The 18,120-nt window shown below is 43.7% G+C and overlaps 1 protein-coding gene across 6 annotated transcripts in view; it reads right to left on the reverse strand.

Moving 5' to 3' along the window:
* The window catches only part of plppr2a (phospholipid phosphatase related 2a), a 181,264-nt gene that overhangs the window by 84,516 nt on the left and 78,628 nt on the right, over positions 1 to 18,120 (reverse strand). For 2 of the 6 annotated variants that reach the window (XM_050069015.1, XM_050069019.1), the window contains exon 1: positions 7,911 to 8,456. The exons of 1 other annotated variant lie outside the window; for it this stretch is intronic. The gene's annotated coding sequence lies outside the window, so the exon portion shown is untranslated. Of the gene's footprint in view, positions 1 to 7,901; positions 8,458 to 18,120 lie in introns of those variants that run through there. 3 more of the 6 variants (XM_050069017.1, XM_050069016.1, XM_050069021.1) reach the window with 3 other exon arrangements.

The raw sequence follows: 18,120 nt of genomic DNA on the forward strand, positions 1-18,120 counted from the left end.
AGATAAACATATTTAAATTACTGTTGACTCTCCATACGTGATTGAATATCATACCGCACGCCATCTGCAATGGTGAAAATTACATTTAATCAATTTCAAAATTAAATCAGCTAGATTTGGGTTACATGTAGCTAGACTAAATCGGAGCTAAATATAGCCAATACGTTTAAATCACGACTATTGCTTGCTGGGTAATGTCTGTGGAGAACTGTTTTGCCTCCAGCTAAGCCCCGCCCAACAAAAAACATCATACTGTTTACTAACAGTAAAAGCGTCTGTATAAAACATGCAATAAAACAGGTTTTGCAAAAAACTGTGCATCACCAAAACCAAAAGAGACCCTTGAGCATAAAGTCATAAATGTGCTCAGAAGTATTTAGGCTGATGGGTCTAGTAGTATGTGAGACTGGCTGTGGACAAACAGTTACACACACATACACACGACCGATCCTCAGTGTTACACTTTGCAAACAGTCTCAAACGTAAAAGTAAGAGTTCACGGCTAAGTTTAGTGTTGGTCTTCAGGTTTTTATCCATCATACTGCTGAACTTAGAACAGAAACTCTCTCTTCAGAGACTTGACATGTTGGACAGGTTTTAAACACACACACACTCAATATACAGAGAGGACAGGAGAGGTAGAAAAAAAAACGATTTTTTTGTTTCTAAGAAGTTGTCAGGTTGACCTCTATTCTGCTGGTGAGTGGTGTGTTATGTGCTAGAGAGCTTTCCTCCTCCTAATTCCTTCTACGCTGGTGGAAAGAATAGGCCTGAGGGATGAATAAGGCATGAAGCCAAGCTCTTAGCAGCCCTCAGAACAACGCAATGTGCCAACCAAGACTGCTTTTAGAGAGGCTTGGTTGGACTCTGTGTGTGTGCATGTGTACGGCGAGTGTGTGTGAGACTTGTCAAAAAAAAAAAAAAAAAAAAAAGTAGCTGTCAGGGTGAACAAGCAGAAGCCCCAGGTAAAGGAAACCAACAGTGAGGGAAAGAAAAACAGAGAGACAGAGGGAGGAATCATTCCTGTTTCTTCTCCACTAGAGGCTGATGGGAAGTGTTACTCTGTGTTTCATTCCCTCAGTGGGAGGCAGCACAAAGAGGCTCTCACCCACAGTTTGGGCCACCGGCTGAGTTAGTACACGCTTGAGCTGTGGGTTGGTGGTGGCAGATCTCCTGAAGATCAAACTATGTTATGGGAGAAACCGCTCGGGTGGCCACAGATGAGGCGGGGAAGCTTTTGATGATTAATAACAGATAAGTGGGACACCAAACCAGAGATGATTCCACCTAAACAATGGGAATTATAAAGCTTGTTTTCTCCTGGGGTGTGTGCAGACTTCTGAGCTGTCCCACGCACATTTGGTGTAAGTGAAATTTTCTCGGAAGCGTTCTGAGCGCTGATTTAGGTGACAAGTTTGCAGCTTAATTAGTATGAGAAAATCTGGCTGCTGCTCTGTATGCAGAACATGGAAACTGAGTTAGAGGCCTCTACAGATCTTAAAGTAACTGTCCTCGTATGAGGTCGGGAGCATTAAAATCAGACTTGGGCAAGTTACTTAAAAAATGTAATCAATGACTTATTACTTTGGTGCTGTTACTAGCAAAGCTCTTCCAGACATATTCATCTCCAGAGTTTAAAGCCGCTATAATCAATATTTTTAGAATAACAATGTGTCAGGCGACAATGTTAAAACAATGTGACAGTGTCAAAGGTGTTGCTTATAGTAATGAACCTATAGAACCGAATCTGCTGCTCTCCTCGTCTTTACAGAGCTTTTTACTGAGCTTCAGCTCTTGTTCATCTGTCCAACTCACACTTTACTTTTTTGGTTCTCTCTTTGCTCCTAAGTGTCATTTTTGGCCACAGCATGAAGCTGTTTTCAGAGAAAAAACTGAAGATACCAACTGCTCAGCACCAAACAGCAGACAGAAAGAGTCAGACTAACTTCTGAACATAGTGGAGCATTTCGCAGCTAAAGAGACAGATACTTTCCTCAGGAGTTCGTAGAGACCAAGCAGCAACCACCAGGGCTGAAAAATCTCAAACGGCCACTTGAGGCTGGCTCCAAGAGTGAGTCAGTCCCGATAGACCTCCATGTTAAAATGCCCAACTTTACAGCAGAAATAAACATGTTTACAGCCTGGTACAAAAACTGTTTTGGTGTCTATGGCTAATTTCTTTACTTGACAAGCCGTCTGCGAGGCATTACAATAATCTGAGGGCTTATTTATGCTCAGCGTTAGATACAAAGATGGACAGAGCCTTCTGTCTGTAATCTGCGTTCATTTTGTCGTATTTGTGCATGTTTTCTGGAAGTTTCCAGATACGTACGAAACGGAGCAGCAACATCTGAGATCACAGAGGCACTGTAGTGCAGTTCAAGCCAGATACGACTGTAGAAGACGATGAAGACATTTAAACAACTGTGCTAATATACAGTAATATATTATAATATTTTCGTCCCCTGGGAAGGCCGGCTGGACGAGGCCCATGAGCAAAAGGCGGCCAAATACCATAAGCTTTTAGAGGCCTGTAAAGAGAGTGGTTGGAGGGCCCGCTGTGCGCAAATCAAGGTGGGCTGCAGAGGTTTCCCAGGGCACTCCTCGGCATCAGAGGGTTGCAGGAGAGGAAAGCCACCAGAAACATCAGGTGGCTGTGGATCAAGAGGGCAGATCCATGGTGTAGCACGCTGCTTGGACACAAGCCAGGGAGTGATCACCCACGTCTGGGTCGCCTGGGTGAGGGTGCATGATGATCTAAGACCCGGAACACCCTCTGACCCTGGGTTCATCACTGATGATGTGTCCAAGCTGCACCATCTGGGGGTTTCAAAAAACTATAGTGAGAACAGTGAAGAGAATGTCGGGATGTATATAATGGCCGCACAGACCACTGCAGTCTACAACACTGCCTCTGTTTAAAGGTACAATATTATGACTTCCTCCAGCATCATCATGTTCGTTGTTGTCAGAAACCTTTGACTCTGCTCTCTAGTGCCATCTATTGGCTGTATCTGTGCTAACATAGAGGACCCATGGAAGTATGAGGGCAGTGATGTTGACGTTTGAAACAGACGTATATATTTTTAAACATAAAGGGCATATAAATGAGCCTTAAGAGTCAGATTCCTCCCTCGTTCTTCCCCAGTTGAACCCTCTCATTCAAATATGGTAACTTCTCATTGCTTCTGGCTCCAAAAACCCAAGACAGGGACGGCCCACATGCCAGTGGATCAGTCTGTGGTAGAGACCAAAAACGGAGCTAAAAGAGGGTGAATACTTGACTTGCATTCGCCAGGTGGATACAAACAGGATTCAAAATAAATGATAATGTTGCTCTTTAACTGCTGGACGTGTAATTAAACAACTGTTTGCTCACAGGTTTATTATATCAACTTAAAAGGCTATCATGTGTCAACTGTTGCGTTTACAGCTTATTTCTGCTGCCCCCAACTAGCGGTGAGGTCAGGGGCGAAAATCCCATTTCATAGTTGGGGGGGACAATAAACAGTAAAATTTTAGAGAATAATTCCAGGGGGGGACAAGGAAAAAAAGTTGTAGCCTGTCTTTTATACAGCATCTTTTACCGCAATTTGACACTTTAATCTTCTTTCTATCTCTCCAACAGGCAGAGTGAATGTCTATACTAACTAAACTAAAACTAAACATTTCCTGCAATTAAACTGGTAAACTGGTTTATAAACAGTGTGCTGTGAGATCTGCCGCTGCGCTCCGTCACAACCATGCGTAATAGTCGCGCGTAATGACCGCTCCTCGTCTGCACGTCTTTGATGTTTGTCTCACTGACAGGTGGAGAGCCTACAGACAGGTACCCATTGCTCCGCCACTGACTGCTCTTGTCCTGTCCTTTCCCTCTTTTTTCTCTCCTGTCCTCTCTATCACTAAACTCTGAGCTTAATCATTAGCTTTTAGCTTAGCAGCACTCGTAATTGAGTAGGCTTTTGAACAATGCAGGAGAAATGTTGCAGACAGTTTATATTATCAGCCTGGGCCTGGGGCTTGTTGTAACAGTAAATGGGATGTGTTGTAACTTGTATAAGTTAAACTGTGTCTGTGTGAGTGAACATCTGACCCTGCGATGCGCGATGTGAGCAGCGGTTCCAGCCACACACTGATACTGCTGCCAAGCAGCCCCGGCCGTTGGAAAGAGTGTGGGATATACCACTACTAGGAATGGGAGGGGGGGACTAAATCTTTTAAGATTTAAATAGCACATTATTGCGCGATTATAATGAGCACCGCTTACGTTGTGCTTTCAATACATACTACTGCAGTGTTCAAAAATTATTAATTGTGTCTCAAATGATTCTAGGGGGGGACAGCTTTACTGAAGGGGGAGTCATGTCCCCCCGTCCCCCCCGGGATTTCCGCCCCTGGGTGAGGTTGCAGAACTGAAACTTCTACTGTGAGCCAAGCGTGTCGGAGAATGACAATGGCAGGCACAAAAACACAAATGGCCCTATATAGAGCCAGTGTTTGGCTCCTCCGCACTGGGCTACTGTAGAGCAACATGGTGGATGACGTGGAAGACAACCTGTGCTGTATGTAGATATAAATGGCTCACTGTAAGGTAACAAAAACACAATGATTCTTATTTTCAGGTGATTTTAAACTAATAGAGACATAGTTACAAATATTATATAACATATCTGCCAATAGATGCTTCTAAATTCTTTACACTTGACCTTAAACCTGTGTAGAAATAGAAAACAAGACATTGTGGCTTAACAAGCTAGCTTACGACTTGGAGGTATTTAATGACCTTTTATGTTCTCAGCAATGTTTATTCCCTAGGTCAAATGTTCAATGTGTTTCTGTGGATCAATGTCAAAATCACCCACCAGCAGCTTTTAGTCTACTGATACTTCTCGAAATCTGCACCTTCAAATTTCTTGGCAAGACAATTTAGCGTGACTTTAGACACACTGATATCTCCACAGTGGTTTAACACATTTTTACCATCCAAAGTTGGACTGGGTGATGTGGAGAAAATCAACTGCATTGATACTTCTGACCAAATACTTCAATATCAATATTGAGACTATAGTGGTTGTAGGGTTGACTACTGGCGCTGAGATGAGATTTTTGATAAATAACAATCAGTGATGTGGATATAACCACTAAGTGTGTAAAGGCAAATAATAGAACAGTCTGGTAAGATCAGAAAATGACATCATGCAGCACTGTAACGCAGCTGTTAACACCAGGAAGACAACACTTATTACGTTACGGCATCGAACATCTAAGACAATATCTAATTTCATATCACGATATTGATATAACTGATATATTGCCCAGCCCTAATTCAAACCGCATTTAAAATGTCCATATCCCTTCGCTCTATTGCAATCTTTACTGTTTAGCCAGCCCCTACCAATCTCTTACAGTGCTAGCTTATATCAAGAGACACTAGACCAGGGTTCAAGATTAACTTTTTGTTCATCTCAGTAGATTACCATTGTTATTTTGGCTGGTGAGTGAAGCAAATCTCACAGCCACTTGCGTATTTCACCAGTATTTGGTTGGTGGCTGGTGCTAATTTCCAACCCCATGAAGGACCCTGGGAACATCCAACACCTTCTCATCCTGAGTGGTCACATATCACCACTTTGCCACTCGACTTTCATGTCTACAAATTACTTGCTTGGTGCTTGACGTTCCAGAACGTCGCAACCACTGCAGGGACGTCAACAAAAGCGTGTGGTTAGGTTTACAAAAAAACATCACGGTTTAGCTCTACATCAAAACAGGAAGTGAACACTGGCCTCTCAGGTTAAAGACCAGGATTTGTTGGACCCATCCGCCACCCCTTACGCCTACCCTATAGGGACTTTCCAGCTCTTTATATTAAGTCTTTCCTGGCTATGTTTCAAACTGACGCCATCCACAGGTGTATTATACCCCTGCAACAGGTGCCATGCCACCACATATGAACTCATGCCACCCATCTGCATATTAAATAGCCACGACAGGTGCCGTCCAGCTGCTGGCGGCCTATAATAACTCTGTAAAAGGTGGCTTTTGCCGCTGGTGTCTGACGCCGAAATCACTGACAAAGCATTTGATGACTGGCGGCAAAATAAGGATGACCTCCTGACCATCAACAGTTGGCTTAATGTTAGTCAAGTGGCTCCAGGCAGCACTTCAGAAGTCCCGTCCTTATAGCTAAGGTTAAAAGGGACAGGTTAATTCCTGGAAGTTCCATTTGCCCTATATAGGTGGAGGCTGAATGCACTACTTGCATCTCCAACCCCTGCTCTAAGGTAACAGATCCTGGTCCAGTTAGTCCGCTGAGCACAGAGAGACAAACCGATATCAGCTGCTGAGACGTAATCACATTACTGCAACATAAGTAACACGTTACTGCCAAATGCTGCTGTAAATGCACTGATGTGTGAGTGACTATGTGGAAGGAAGAGGCGGTCCAGCTGGTTTTGATCTGATTAGTGGGGGCCAAGCCAAAAGGGGCCTAATCTGATAATCAATCTATCAATCAGAGAGAATCAAACCAACCTGTCAACAGCGACAGACGCTGCTGGATGAGACAGCTGTGTGTAGTTTGATGTGCTGAACAAAGAAAGACGGAGACTAAAGCTAAGGAGACAATCACTCACACACACACACACACACAACACACCAATCAGAATAAAAACATGAGGGAACTGAAATCAAAATGGTGGAGATGAGAGGAGCAAAGCGAGCTGCAGAGGGGAAAGTTGAATTAGCACAGTCACACACACACTAACTGATGCACATACACACACACATCGTGGAGAGCAGGACATTTAAATCCCCTGCTGCCTCCTGAGGACTCCAGTCAAAAGGGTAGAGACCCAGGCAGCCATATGTCCTCTCTCCTGCCTCTGCAGTCCACCACCCTGCCCCAGGACATGCAGTACACTGTGCATGTCAGCACGCACACACACACAAACACACACACACGAAGGCTAATTGGGATCTGGATCGTGCTTGATTTTACAGTTATTTCTGCCTTGACAAACAATGCTCTTCCCGTTTCCTTTAATGCATAAATCCACATCCATGCAGCAGCAACATGAGAGAAGGTGCAGCAGCGATGCAGCGTTAAAATACCAACTGTCAGTCTCCTGTATGTGTGTGCGACATCCACACAGATAACTCTCTCATAAACTAAATATTTAAGACTTTGACTGCAGAGCATTTTTCAGTGTTTCCAGTGATGGAAATTATCTTTTTACCATTTACCTGCAGCCCAGTGCTGTCACTGTTGATCTGAGCAGAGCCTCACATCCCTCAGCTCTCATGCTGCTTTGGGTTTTTTTTTGTGTGTGTATGTGTGTGTTCAGTGTGGGCATTTTTGCCCTGACATTGTCACACCGATTTCCTTCAACTCAGACCCCATGCTTCATCATACTCAGGCGTCTATTTTACATGCAGTGCAGGCAGCCGTACTTCTTGTGCACACACGGGCTACAACCACAAACAATACACCTATCCCGACACCTGAGAGGAGTCACGAACAAACAACAAACATCCCACTCCTTTTACTACACGGCATTCCCTGCCTGCTATTAATAGGACAAAGTCAAGAAGGAGCGTAAATCCATAATAGGATTTACCCAGTGCTGGATAATTAGGGCTTCTGTTTGGGGAATACCACCGCAAAACACACAGAGAGACACTCCCCCCCACCACAACACACACCCACAGGCACACACTCAAAGACCCGGGGAAGAAGCACATCACAACACATCCACTTAAAGCAGAAAATGCAAAACAGTGACTTCCACAACACGACTGCTCCGTTACGGCACCCCAGGCAGTTCAAATCACCCCGGCACGAAGGAGACGGGAGGAAACCTGCCATCCGTCCATCCATTCATCCTTCCCTCCCTCCTTACCCCTGATACCTCGTCGCCGAGCTGACGGTTGCCGTGGCACCAGATTCCTATGCGGTGGCCATGTCAGATCAGATGATGGTAAAGTGGTGTGAAAATCTCCTTCCACCCGGCTGTCTGTCTCTCCTCTCTTCCTCCTCTTCTTCTCTCTTCCCTCTACTCTGCCCTGCTCCTTCCTGGTCCACAGTGAAGCGTGAGAGACGGCGGCAGCGTCTCCAAAATCTTCCACACATACACACACACACTTTACACGCACACTCCTTTTAATTAGCTTGTTCCAACAACCAGCGATGACTAATAAATTAAGTGGCTGAAATTACCTCCTGAGCAGCGCTCGGTCCAATGAGGAGACACGGAGGAGAGGGGGAGAGTGCAAGAACATGTGTGTGAGGGAGTAAGAGTGCATGCGTGTGTGTGTGTGTGTGAGAGAGAGAGAGAGAGAGAGACAGTGATCGAGAGCAAGAGAGAGAGAGGAAGGGAGGGCATGCATTATGTGTGTCAGCTCATTTGTATTCAAAGCTTGTTTTCCCTCTCCATCCCTCCCCTTCTTTCTCCCTCTGTCCATCCCTCCCCTTATCTCCCTCCATCCATCCACTCCTCCCTCCGCTCTCCCCCCTCTTCTCCACACTTCCCTCTTTCCTCTCCTCTTCGTGAATGGACATAGAGGACATGAACCTGACCCAAACATTGGAGGAAAGAAGGAGGGATGCTGCAGACTAGGGGGAAAAAAGAAGGCAGCACATGTCAGTGTGTGTCTGTGTGTGTGTGTGTGTGTGTGTGTGTGTGTGTGTGTGTGTGTGTGTGTGTAAGGCTGCTTGGCTGCCTGCCTCCAGCTCAGCACACCCTGGATGTGGGTTAATGATACATGGCTATTGATCTCACACTCCTGGAGCACATGTAACATCACAGGGCAGAGCTGGGAACAGAGACGCAGAGGGTGGCCAGACTTGCTGGACGGTCAGTGCATGTGTACCTACAGTGAAATGTGTCAGCGCTGAAGGTGAATGAAAGTTTGGAGTCGTGCAGGATGAAAGATGGAGCTGAGACGGAACAGTGTGTCAAAACATCCGTGGTCATGGGGAGATATAGAGGAGGCAGAATTAGCTATTAAAACAATACATCATCTTCTGCTGTGAGACTGCTGAGGGCACACACCCTGCTATTTAAAACTATGCCAGTTCTGACGCACTACTCCTGTGTGGAGGGTGGAGGCAATGCAATGCTGACAGCCGCAGAGAGGAGACCAGTGTTTATAGCAGTAATGACAAAAGATGAGGATGTATCTATACTGGATGAAAGAGTTTAGGTCATGCTCGGCTGCACGGTTCTTTGGATGGCAGTGCTCGTTGGCTGATCCATCACTGTGGTCCAGCTTGAAATATCTCAACAACCACTGGAGGAACTGGCACCAAGCTGCAACCTCCAAGGCTGAAAAATGAAGCCAGTGTTGCCAAACTGCAGTTCCTCTGATGACCACTTGAGGCTGGCTCCAAGTGTCAAGGTGCGGACACACCAAACCGACATCAAAGAACTAGCGGCGATGAAAGTCAACGGTTACGTCGTCTCACGTCGCCTCACGTCGCCTCACGTCGCCTCACGTCGCCCTGTGTCAGTTGCATTTGAACACACTACAAAGACTACATCCGACAGCCAATTAGCACGTACGTTCTGCGCCTGCGTGAGAGGAAATAACTCAAAAAGGGAAACCGGAAGTCCGAGGAATGCATGAGATAAAGAAAGTAGCGGTTGCCTACCGCGGTTATAAACAAAAAAGAAGAAGAAGAAAAAGTTTTTTCACAGAGAGTGGTACATCCTGTCAGCCGAGGGGTTTCCTATCTGTGCAGCCGAGCACCGCAGCACCTCCACGGACTATTACATCCAGACGGTCCCGGTGTTTCCTCCTCAGGCTCCACTTCACTCAGCTGCCCGATAAACCCGCTGCTTCTTCCCACTTTAACCTGAATAACAAACCAGGGCTCGGTGCTCCGGTTGGATCCAAACGGAAAGCCGGGGCTAGCTCAGAGACTAGCGGAGGCTAACTGGCTGCGCTTCCCTCCGGTCATGCTAACGCTCCGCTAGCCGGTGCCAGCTAGCTCCGGCTCTCTGTTTGGATCCAAACGGAGAGCCGGGGCTAGCTGGGAAGCTAGCGGTGGCTACAGGGGCGAGGAAATAAAACCTGAACAGCCAATGAGAGTGATCTCTCTCACTGACAAGCTCCGCCACCGATTCAACATGTTCAATCAGCCAAAAAGCCGCCGATAGGGGTCTGACGAGTGCCAACGGTGCAGGACCCACCGCAAAAACTAGGGCGACAGATGCTCACTGACGGCCCGACATTGGCCAGCAGCCGACCGTCCGCCTGGTGTGTCAGCACCTTCAGTCCCCATTGATTCCCATGTTAAAATGCACAACTTAACAGCAGAAATAAAGATGGTTACAGCCTGGTACAAAAATGGTTTTGGTCTTTAAAGTTCCTGCTCATGACAGCTGTGTGGGAGTTGACTTTTTATATAACTCATCCATTCACATGCTATTATTGCTTAAAATTATGCATAATTAAGGGTGTGACTGCTGGAGCATTGATGGCAATGGCCAAAATACCAAATTCGAGGCTTCAAAATATATTCAGTGGCAGACATTTTTGTCATTTTTCTGAGAAGTTTGGTTTTATGTTTTAATTGGTTAAAAAAAAAAAAATTTGATTTATTCGGCCACAGTTTAGTTTGTTTGACCTTAAAAAAAATATTTCTTTTAGTTTTACTACAAAGAGGTTGACATGGTACCTGCTAACTCTGATAGTAACCTACACGACATACATATTACCTTAAGGGGGCGATCACACAGAAATGAGACGCTAGAGACGCGGACGCTTCAAAGACGCTTGAAACGCTGGAAGTGCTTATTCAATGCGCGCTAGCTACTGCCATCTGACGCTCAAAAAGTTGAAAATATTTTAACTTTTCAGCGTCTACACGCGTCTAAAAATGTGCGTTTAAAAAGAAGCGTCTACAAAAACGCCCGTCTAAAAAGACGCTTGAACGCCGGTCAGACGTGCCATATCATAGGAAAACAATGGCGTCGCGTTTCTGGCGTTTCATCTCGGTGTGATTGCTCCTTAATGTAACCTTGATCTTAAATCTTTGTCTTTCTACACCCACCAACCTTAACAACACGCAGAAGGAAATGTGCATCTACTCATGGACGACAGGCTCATGCTCTTGACAGCGCAAGATGTAAACATTAATGGCGTCTTCCTTGGCTGAGCTCTAATGTTAGCTAGCTCAGCGGTGCTAGGTGAGCTAGGAATAGACACGTGCCTCCTCCTGTGTGGTGATACGATTGGTGTGTGTAGTTCAGTAGAAAGAAAATAGATCCTGAGTAACTGGGTCATGGTTTCTGGAAAGAGATATTGCTGTTGAGTTTAAAAACAAAACAAAACATAATAATACTAATTTAAGCCGATTGCAATCTAGAGCCATTATATTGGAGAGAAGGCCGACATCTCTACGGCCGATATCTCCAACACTTGATCACCAAAAGAATCTAGACTGAGAAACGAATTGCCCCTTTAAGTCACTGGATGAGCTACGGAAATTTGAAAAAAACATGACACATTAAAGAAAAATGATGGACCTCATCATTCCCAACACACTGTGTTATCTCCTTTTATAAAGCACACAATAACAGGAGGACAGGTTGACTCCTGTAGCTCACAGAGCCAGAGGTGCTCAATGAATCAAGAGGCTACCATCAGGCATTTCTGCTTGCCAAGCTGCTGGTGGCTTCTGCCCTGCCCACTCCTCATTAATATAGCATTACCTCAGAGACATTAATAGCCACTAGCCTTTTTTATGTGCACACAGTGTCTGATCTATAATTTATGAACAATAATACATCAAGAAAAGAGGGAAAGAACACTGATAACTGCCAGTGGCTTCTTTTCTTGTGGTGGTGAAATCGTTGATCAAGAAAAGGAAATCCACACGGCTCAAATGTAAAAATCAGTTAATGCTCACAATCCTAATCCTCGAGTCGGAGGGGAATCAAATCTCAGTTTTTTGGGCCCTGTCCCTAAATAATCAGTCCCTGACATTCATCGCCATTCCCCTTCCTTCCTTCCAAATTACCACCTCACTCAGTCCAACTTCCCCTCCTCCAGTGCTGAGTGAGCTGTCCTGCCTCGTATAGGTCTCTGTGGGATTGTCAAGGCGCAGATGAGATATGGCCTGAGCATTGTGGAAATGAGAAATCTGCCTGTTATGGGGCCGTTATGGTTTACAGCACATTGGATCTGTGTCCCATGGGTCTACTCTCCTCGCGGCCATATACCCTGCTCCATCTCTCTGTCCATCCCCCTCTCTGGCTGATCGCACCGTCCTCACATCTACGATGGAAACCCCCCCAAACTCTGCCCTTCACTGAAGGAAAGATAAAAGTCAGAGAGGAGGATGTAGGATATATTTATAGGATTGAAGGATACAGGAGGGCAAGAGAAAGAAAAAGAGGGCAGTTGGATACAAAAGACGTCTTGCTGAGCATTGCTAGCCTTGTGATTTTGTTGTTACCACGGAAACCTCATGCACACAAAACACATTTAGTCAATGGGATGGAAGTTATATGTACTGTATGCATTAACACATTAACTCGTTCATACAAGTCCAGTCATGCTTGTATACTGTAAATGTGCGCTGCATGTATGCATGAATACAAGCATCCACAGGACCCCCGTACAGCTGGGTGACTTCCTTTACCTTTACTGCATGCCTCATTTAAATAATTCACATGATCAATTCAGAGTCAGTTAAACATCAGATGAGCATTCATGCGAGAAGTTTGGCCACATGTGATGAGTTTGAAGTTGAGACGACGAGCCTGAGGCACAGATGTGTTAAGAATAAAACACTTTAAAGATGCGTAATGTTCCAATGTGTTCATTCATTCATTCATTTATTTCAAACTGGATGTTATCAAACACAACTTATTGTATGTAGATGAAATTAAATATTTCAGCTGTTTAATGATTACTTTAGCTTAGGCATTTGTTTTAAGTAGGACTAGGAGGATATATGGTTTTATGGCGGATCGCGATGAAAACAGTCACAATAAGGTGGTGATGGTCGTCAATTTCCGGCTTCAGCAGCACCCAAAGAGGCTGCCGGGCAACAACAAAATTGCCAGAAAAAATGTTGGAAGTGTACGTTTCTGCAAACCACGGTTACATTACATATGCAAAATATTGTTGAGCGGACATGTTGAAAGTTGAAGTTTTATGTGGTTAGGATAAGGCACAAAAATACACTTGGTTATGGTTAGGAATAAATGATTAAAAACTAGTTTTTGTGTCTAAAAATCTTTAGAAACGTTCATGATTTGTAAGGAACATGCAAATGTATTATTCGTGGTTTGCAAAAAAGGTTCAATGCCAACATTTTCTTTTGGCAACTAGGCTGTGGGCAACTCATAATAAGAGACTCTGCAAGAACAGGCTGTATATGCACCAACCTCAAAAATTTCATATTGAAATATCTGATGCCATTTTAAATAGTTGAAAGCCCGTCTTTTTGACTTTTGATTCACTAAAAAGGAAATTCATTTAAAAAAGATGTGTGTCCTATCTGTGAAAGTTTCTTGAGCTGATTCCAGTATGTTTTAGCGCCACTTTAGAGTCTTACTTGGGTGATTATCATGATTATATTGTCAGTAGCAATTATTTTGGGCCAAGAAAATTGTGAAGTAAATTTTTCATATATGTAACTATTGTGCATTACTGGTCTTTGGTCTTTGGACAAAGGAAGGCTAGCTGTTCCCACTGTTTCCAGTCTTTCCACTAAGCTAAGCTAACCAGCTGCTAACAGTCACTCGTGGGCAAAAAACAGGCAACTATTTTAGTTGTCATTTTCAGCTGTTAGTCACATTTAAACAGATATAGCTAAATACTGTGGCCTGACCCATCTAAAGTTTCTGTTGTGCTTATTTTATGCACTGTGTTGCTTTGCTAACCGCTTTAATAAACCAAATCTACCGGCACAGAAGCCTAAGACATGTACCACTATGGACAGGGCTGCAACAAACGTATTTTAGCCGCCTAAAAAAAAAGCAGCTCCACAACAGCAACTCCGCTGTTCAGTAAAGTAAAATGACTGTTTTTGTCAATGGAGTCTGGTGGCTTTGAGATAAAGGCTTCAGCTCCCTGTCAGAAATGGCTGTCTAATGAAAAGGTAAAGTATTCTAAATATGGCGTACACTTAAATTGATATTAATTTCTTAAGGTGGCTTAAGGCTAATCAGTTAGGGCAGCGTTTCCTCAGTGCTGTTTAGGGCTGCAGTGATATACCTTTTTCAAGGTATATCATGATATGAAAGTGTACGGTTATCACACCATGAATATTTGCTTAGCTACGATATTTTCAAAAAAAAATCTAGATGGAAAATTTCACCTTTATTTTAGTTATTTTCAAAAGGGAAACTTTTTACACAAACTTAAACCATTAAAAATGGTTTCAATTTTCAATTATAATAACAAAACTTTTGTTTGACAAAAAAAAAGCCCCTCTGTTTTCATTCCTTTAAGGGTCATTCTGACTGATACAGATAATAATTCTGTACCACCGTGATATTTTCTGAGACAATAATCGCACCATGAAAATGTCACACTGTTGCAACCAGCAACAATGAGCTTGTCTCACTCCGAAGTTGTTGAAATCCGGCACTTGGGCAGTGACTTGTGGCGCCAGGAACCAACAAAAAAAGGCGTCCTTTAACGTCAGCATGATACGCGGCCGGTCGCCCTTATAGTTTAACAGCACCTGGTGGCGTCAGGGGAAAACATGGTGGGAGAAAGATGAAAGTTAAGGTGGCGTCTGACTGGGGCAGGCAGGAGAGGTGGTGGATGGGTCCAACTATCACCAACTTTCACCCAAGACAGCGGTGTTCACGGCCCATAAGATTCAAAAGCCAAACCCTTTTTTTTTTCATGCTAAACCCAACCATGTGTGTTTGTTGAAGAAAAACGTAAATTCTCAGTGTTGTGCCAATGTAGTGCTTTTATTTTGAAAGAGTAATGGTAAGGTTGTACTGTATGCACATGATGCAGGGGTTTTCTACCTGGAAGTTATTGTAAATTTGCTCTTAAGCTTCATATTTACTCTACAGATGTGAGATTAATTCATCCTCTCATCTAACACCAAAAATGTCAACCTATTCCTTTCAGTAAAAGCTAAGAGAATAACCTCTAAACCTCGCAGCCACACACACAACATCCATCGCACAAAGAGTCTAGACTGGAGGAGACAAAATCAGGCACAGGAGCACACAACCCTAATGTCCAATATCATCATTTAAACACACCTTAACCCCCCACTTATTACCAACACACACAATCCCCGCACAGCTCTCCATTCGCAACCCCCCATATGCCCCTGTATCATTATGCCAGGAGCTCCAGCTGTGGTCTACGGGGGCAAATCATTAATCAGCTCGACAACAAAGGACCACATTCCTACACTGTGCTTTCTCCTTTGTCTGCACCTCCCACTTGATCCTGTGCTAATGCTGCCAGTTTAACACTCGACAAAGCTCGTAGTTTTTAAACAAGATCATCCCTATTACATCATGTCTGTCGGTGTTAACACTCAGTGTTGTTTGTACAGTACTTTTAATAATCTGTAGATACAAGTCCAGGTGTGGATATGTGACAGAAACTGAACACTTACGTACTATAAAGTGACAGTATGCAAACATGACCGATGCAAACTTCAGCTTAAATTGGACGGGACTATTGGAAGAAAGTAAAGACGCCATCAAACAGAATCACTCAGATATCTGACTATTTGTAGCAGCTCAAGTGCCGACACATAAAACACAAGGAGTGGTTTCCTCAAGAGTCTCATTTAATTCAACTATTTCTCTTCAGGAATTTGTTTCATAACTCCGTCTCCTCTCTCAGGTCTCTCTGTTTTATCATAGAGATGTGCTGCTTCATAAGGAATGTGTTGATGTATGGACAAATGCCATCACTGACAGACCATAAACATAACAGCATGTGGGGGCGAGGCTCTGCAGATATCACAGAGAGGAGGCGGGGGGGCGACAGCAGGTGTTCCCCTCTTTTATTGTGATTGGAAAATAAATTCCATCTCATGTGATTTGATTCCCTGCTGCAGTTGGCTATTATCACCCCCACCCATTTACACAGCGGAGTGGTCCCTTGGTCATGTAGGCTTGCTATAAACCCCCTCAGGCACGGGGGGGAAATGATGCATGTTATTGTGAACACACCAGATGGGGTCCTGGAGCAGAGAACATGGAGGTAGAGCGGCGATCGTTTCGTAATGAGATGTAAATGGAGGCGACTCCAGGCTGGTGACAGGGAGGCTCGTTTCCATCCGATGACAGTGCAAAGTAATGTAAGTGACAGGTAGCAAACCTGCATGAAAATAAATCACATTTGGCAAATTAGGCTGACGACACAGCCCTGCTCAGACTGGGACTTAATATTTAAACCCACCAGCCAACACTGAAGTGTCTAAAATCATTTTTTTTACAGTAAAAGTCGTTACAATATCAGTGTGTAATGTGAGAGGGGTCACTCGTAGTCCATATAAAATAATGGACGTAGCTACCATGACGTCACCCATTGGTTTGTGGACTTTAGTACTGAAGCCTTGAGTTCAGCCGTCGCTTTCCTTTGTTTTTTGGAGCCAGAGGTGACCATATTTGGAGGAGAGGAACATAGATGTATAATAATAAGATAGCAGATGCCAAGATGGCGCCCATATTTATTCTAATGGAGTGTCTCACCTGGCGCATACACCAAAAAATGTTTCTAACAGGTTGACTTCCAGGGTATGTGACTCACTGAATATGTGCAGTAGTGTGTTTTAAATAATTTTTCTTGGCTACAGGAAAGTTTTACAAATATAAAACCTCCATGGAACAAAAATTCAAAATGTAAAGAGTCATAATTGACCTTGTTTGCAATTCGAGGTGTAATGTCAACAGTTTTTCAGATGTCTCTTTTATAATGGTGGGCTAAGGGGAAAATGCCTTTCAGGCTGCAGGGGAGTTTTTCACTGCAATACTGAAAATGGCCACTGGGAAAAATTGGACGTAGCAGGAGCAACCTTCCTTAGAGCCTGGGTTCGAGCAGTGGCGGAGCAACGTTGGCTTTTAGCAGTTGTTTTCAGCTGTGATTCAAAATGAAAATCTGCAGAATGTTTTTTTTCTTCTGCTCGTAATGTGATACACAATATTCATTTATGATAACAATTGTTTTTGAACAAAAATAAACCTAAAATTACCTAAAGCGGGATAAATGAACTACTTAGTGGATTTTAGTAGAAACTTTGAATCAGATATTTTATTCAACCATGAATACTTTAAAAAAAATCTTGGAAAATTCAATCAGAGAACAAAACTAATTTGCCAATCTGTTAACAATCTATTAAGATTCTGTACAGGTCCCACCATATTTAAGTGCAACTTTAAGCCTTAATAAAATTTAAAAAGATTAGCTATATTAAAATTCACCCCCTGTACACTTGTCACAAATTTTCAAATTCGCTATTTAGACCACTGTTTTTGTACCAGGCTGTAAACAGGTTTATTTCTGCTGTAAAGTTCAGCATTTTATCATGGGAATCTATAGGAATTAACTCGCTGTTGGAGCCAGCCTCAAGTGGTCATTAGAGGAACTGCAGTTTTTGGCACTTCCCTGTTGGATCATATTTCAGCCCTGGAGGCTGCCACTTGCAATGAATCCACAAATTATCACCTGATTGCACTGAACTCTACACAATTTTAAAGCATCTCTGTGAGACTGATTTATGCTATTTGTTGGGGTTTTGCAACCACTTCACTGTTTTGGTTCAGTCTCACTGCGCAGATTGTTTGTCGTTCTTTGAAGCAAAAAGCTCTAAAACCACACCGTACACTACCTGCCTACAAATTTTTGTAGACTTTCACTGAAGTATTTCCATCTTGTTGAGGTCAAGATATGTGAACAAACTATGAAGCATGACCCAGTGACGCAAGAGACAGAGCCAATCAGAGTCTGGAGCAGGTTCCAGGACACCATCATCAACAGAAGCAACTGTACCAGAAACAACAGTTAAATCGTTCCACAACCAGAAACCATGGATTACCAGAACCATCTGGGATGCCATAAACACACACGCTGCAGCCAGTCTGGAAACGTGAACGACTGTAAAGCAGCCAACGACAT

The sequence above is a fragment of the Epinephelus moara genome, chromosome 18 (genome assembly GCF_006386435.1).
Source record: "Epinephelus moara isolate mb chromosome 18, YSFRI_EMoa_1.0, whole genome shotgun sequence".
Lineage (NCBI taxonomy): Eukaryota > Metazoa > Chordata > Actinopteri > Perciformes > Serranidae > Epinephelus > Epinephelus moara.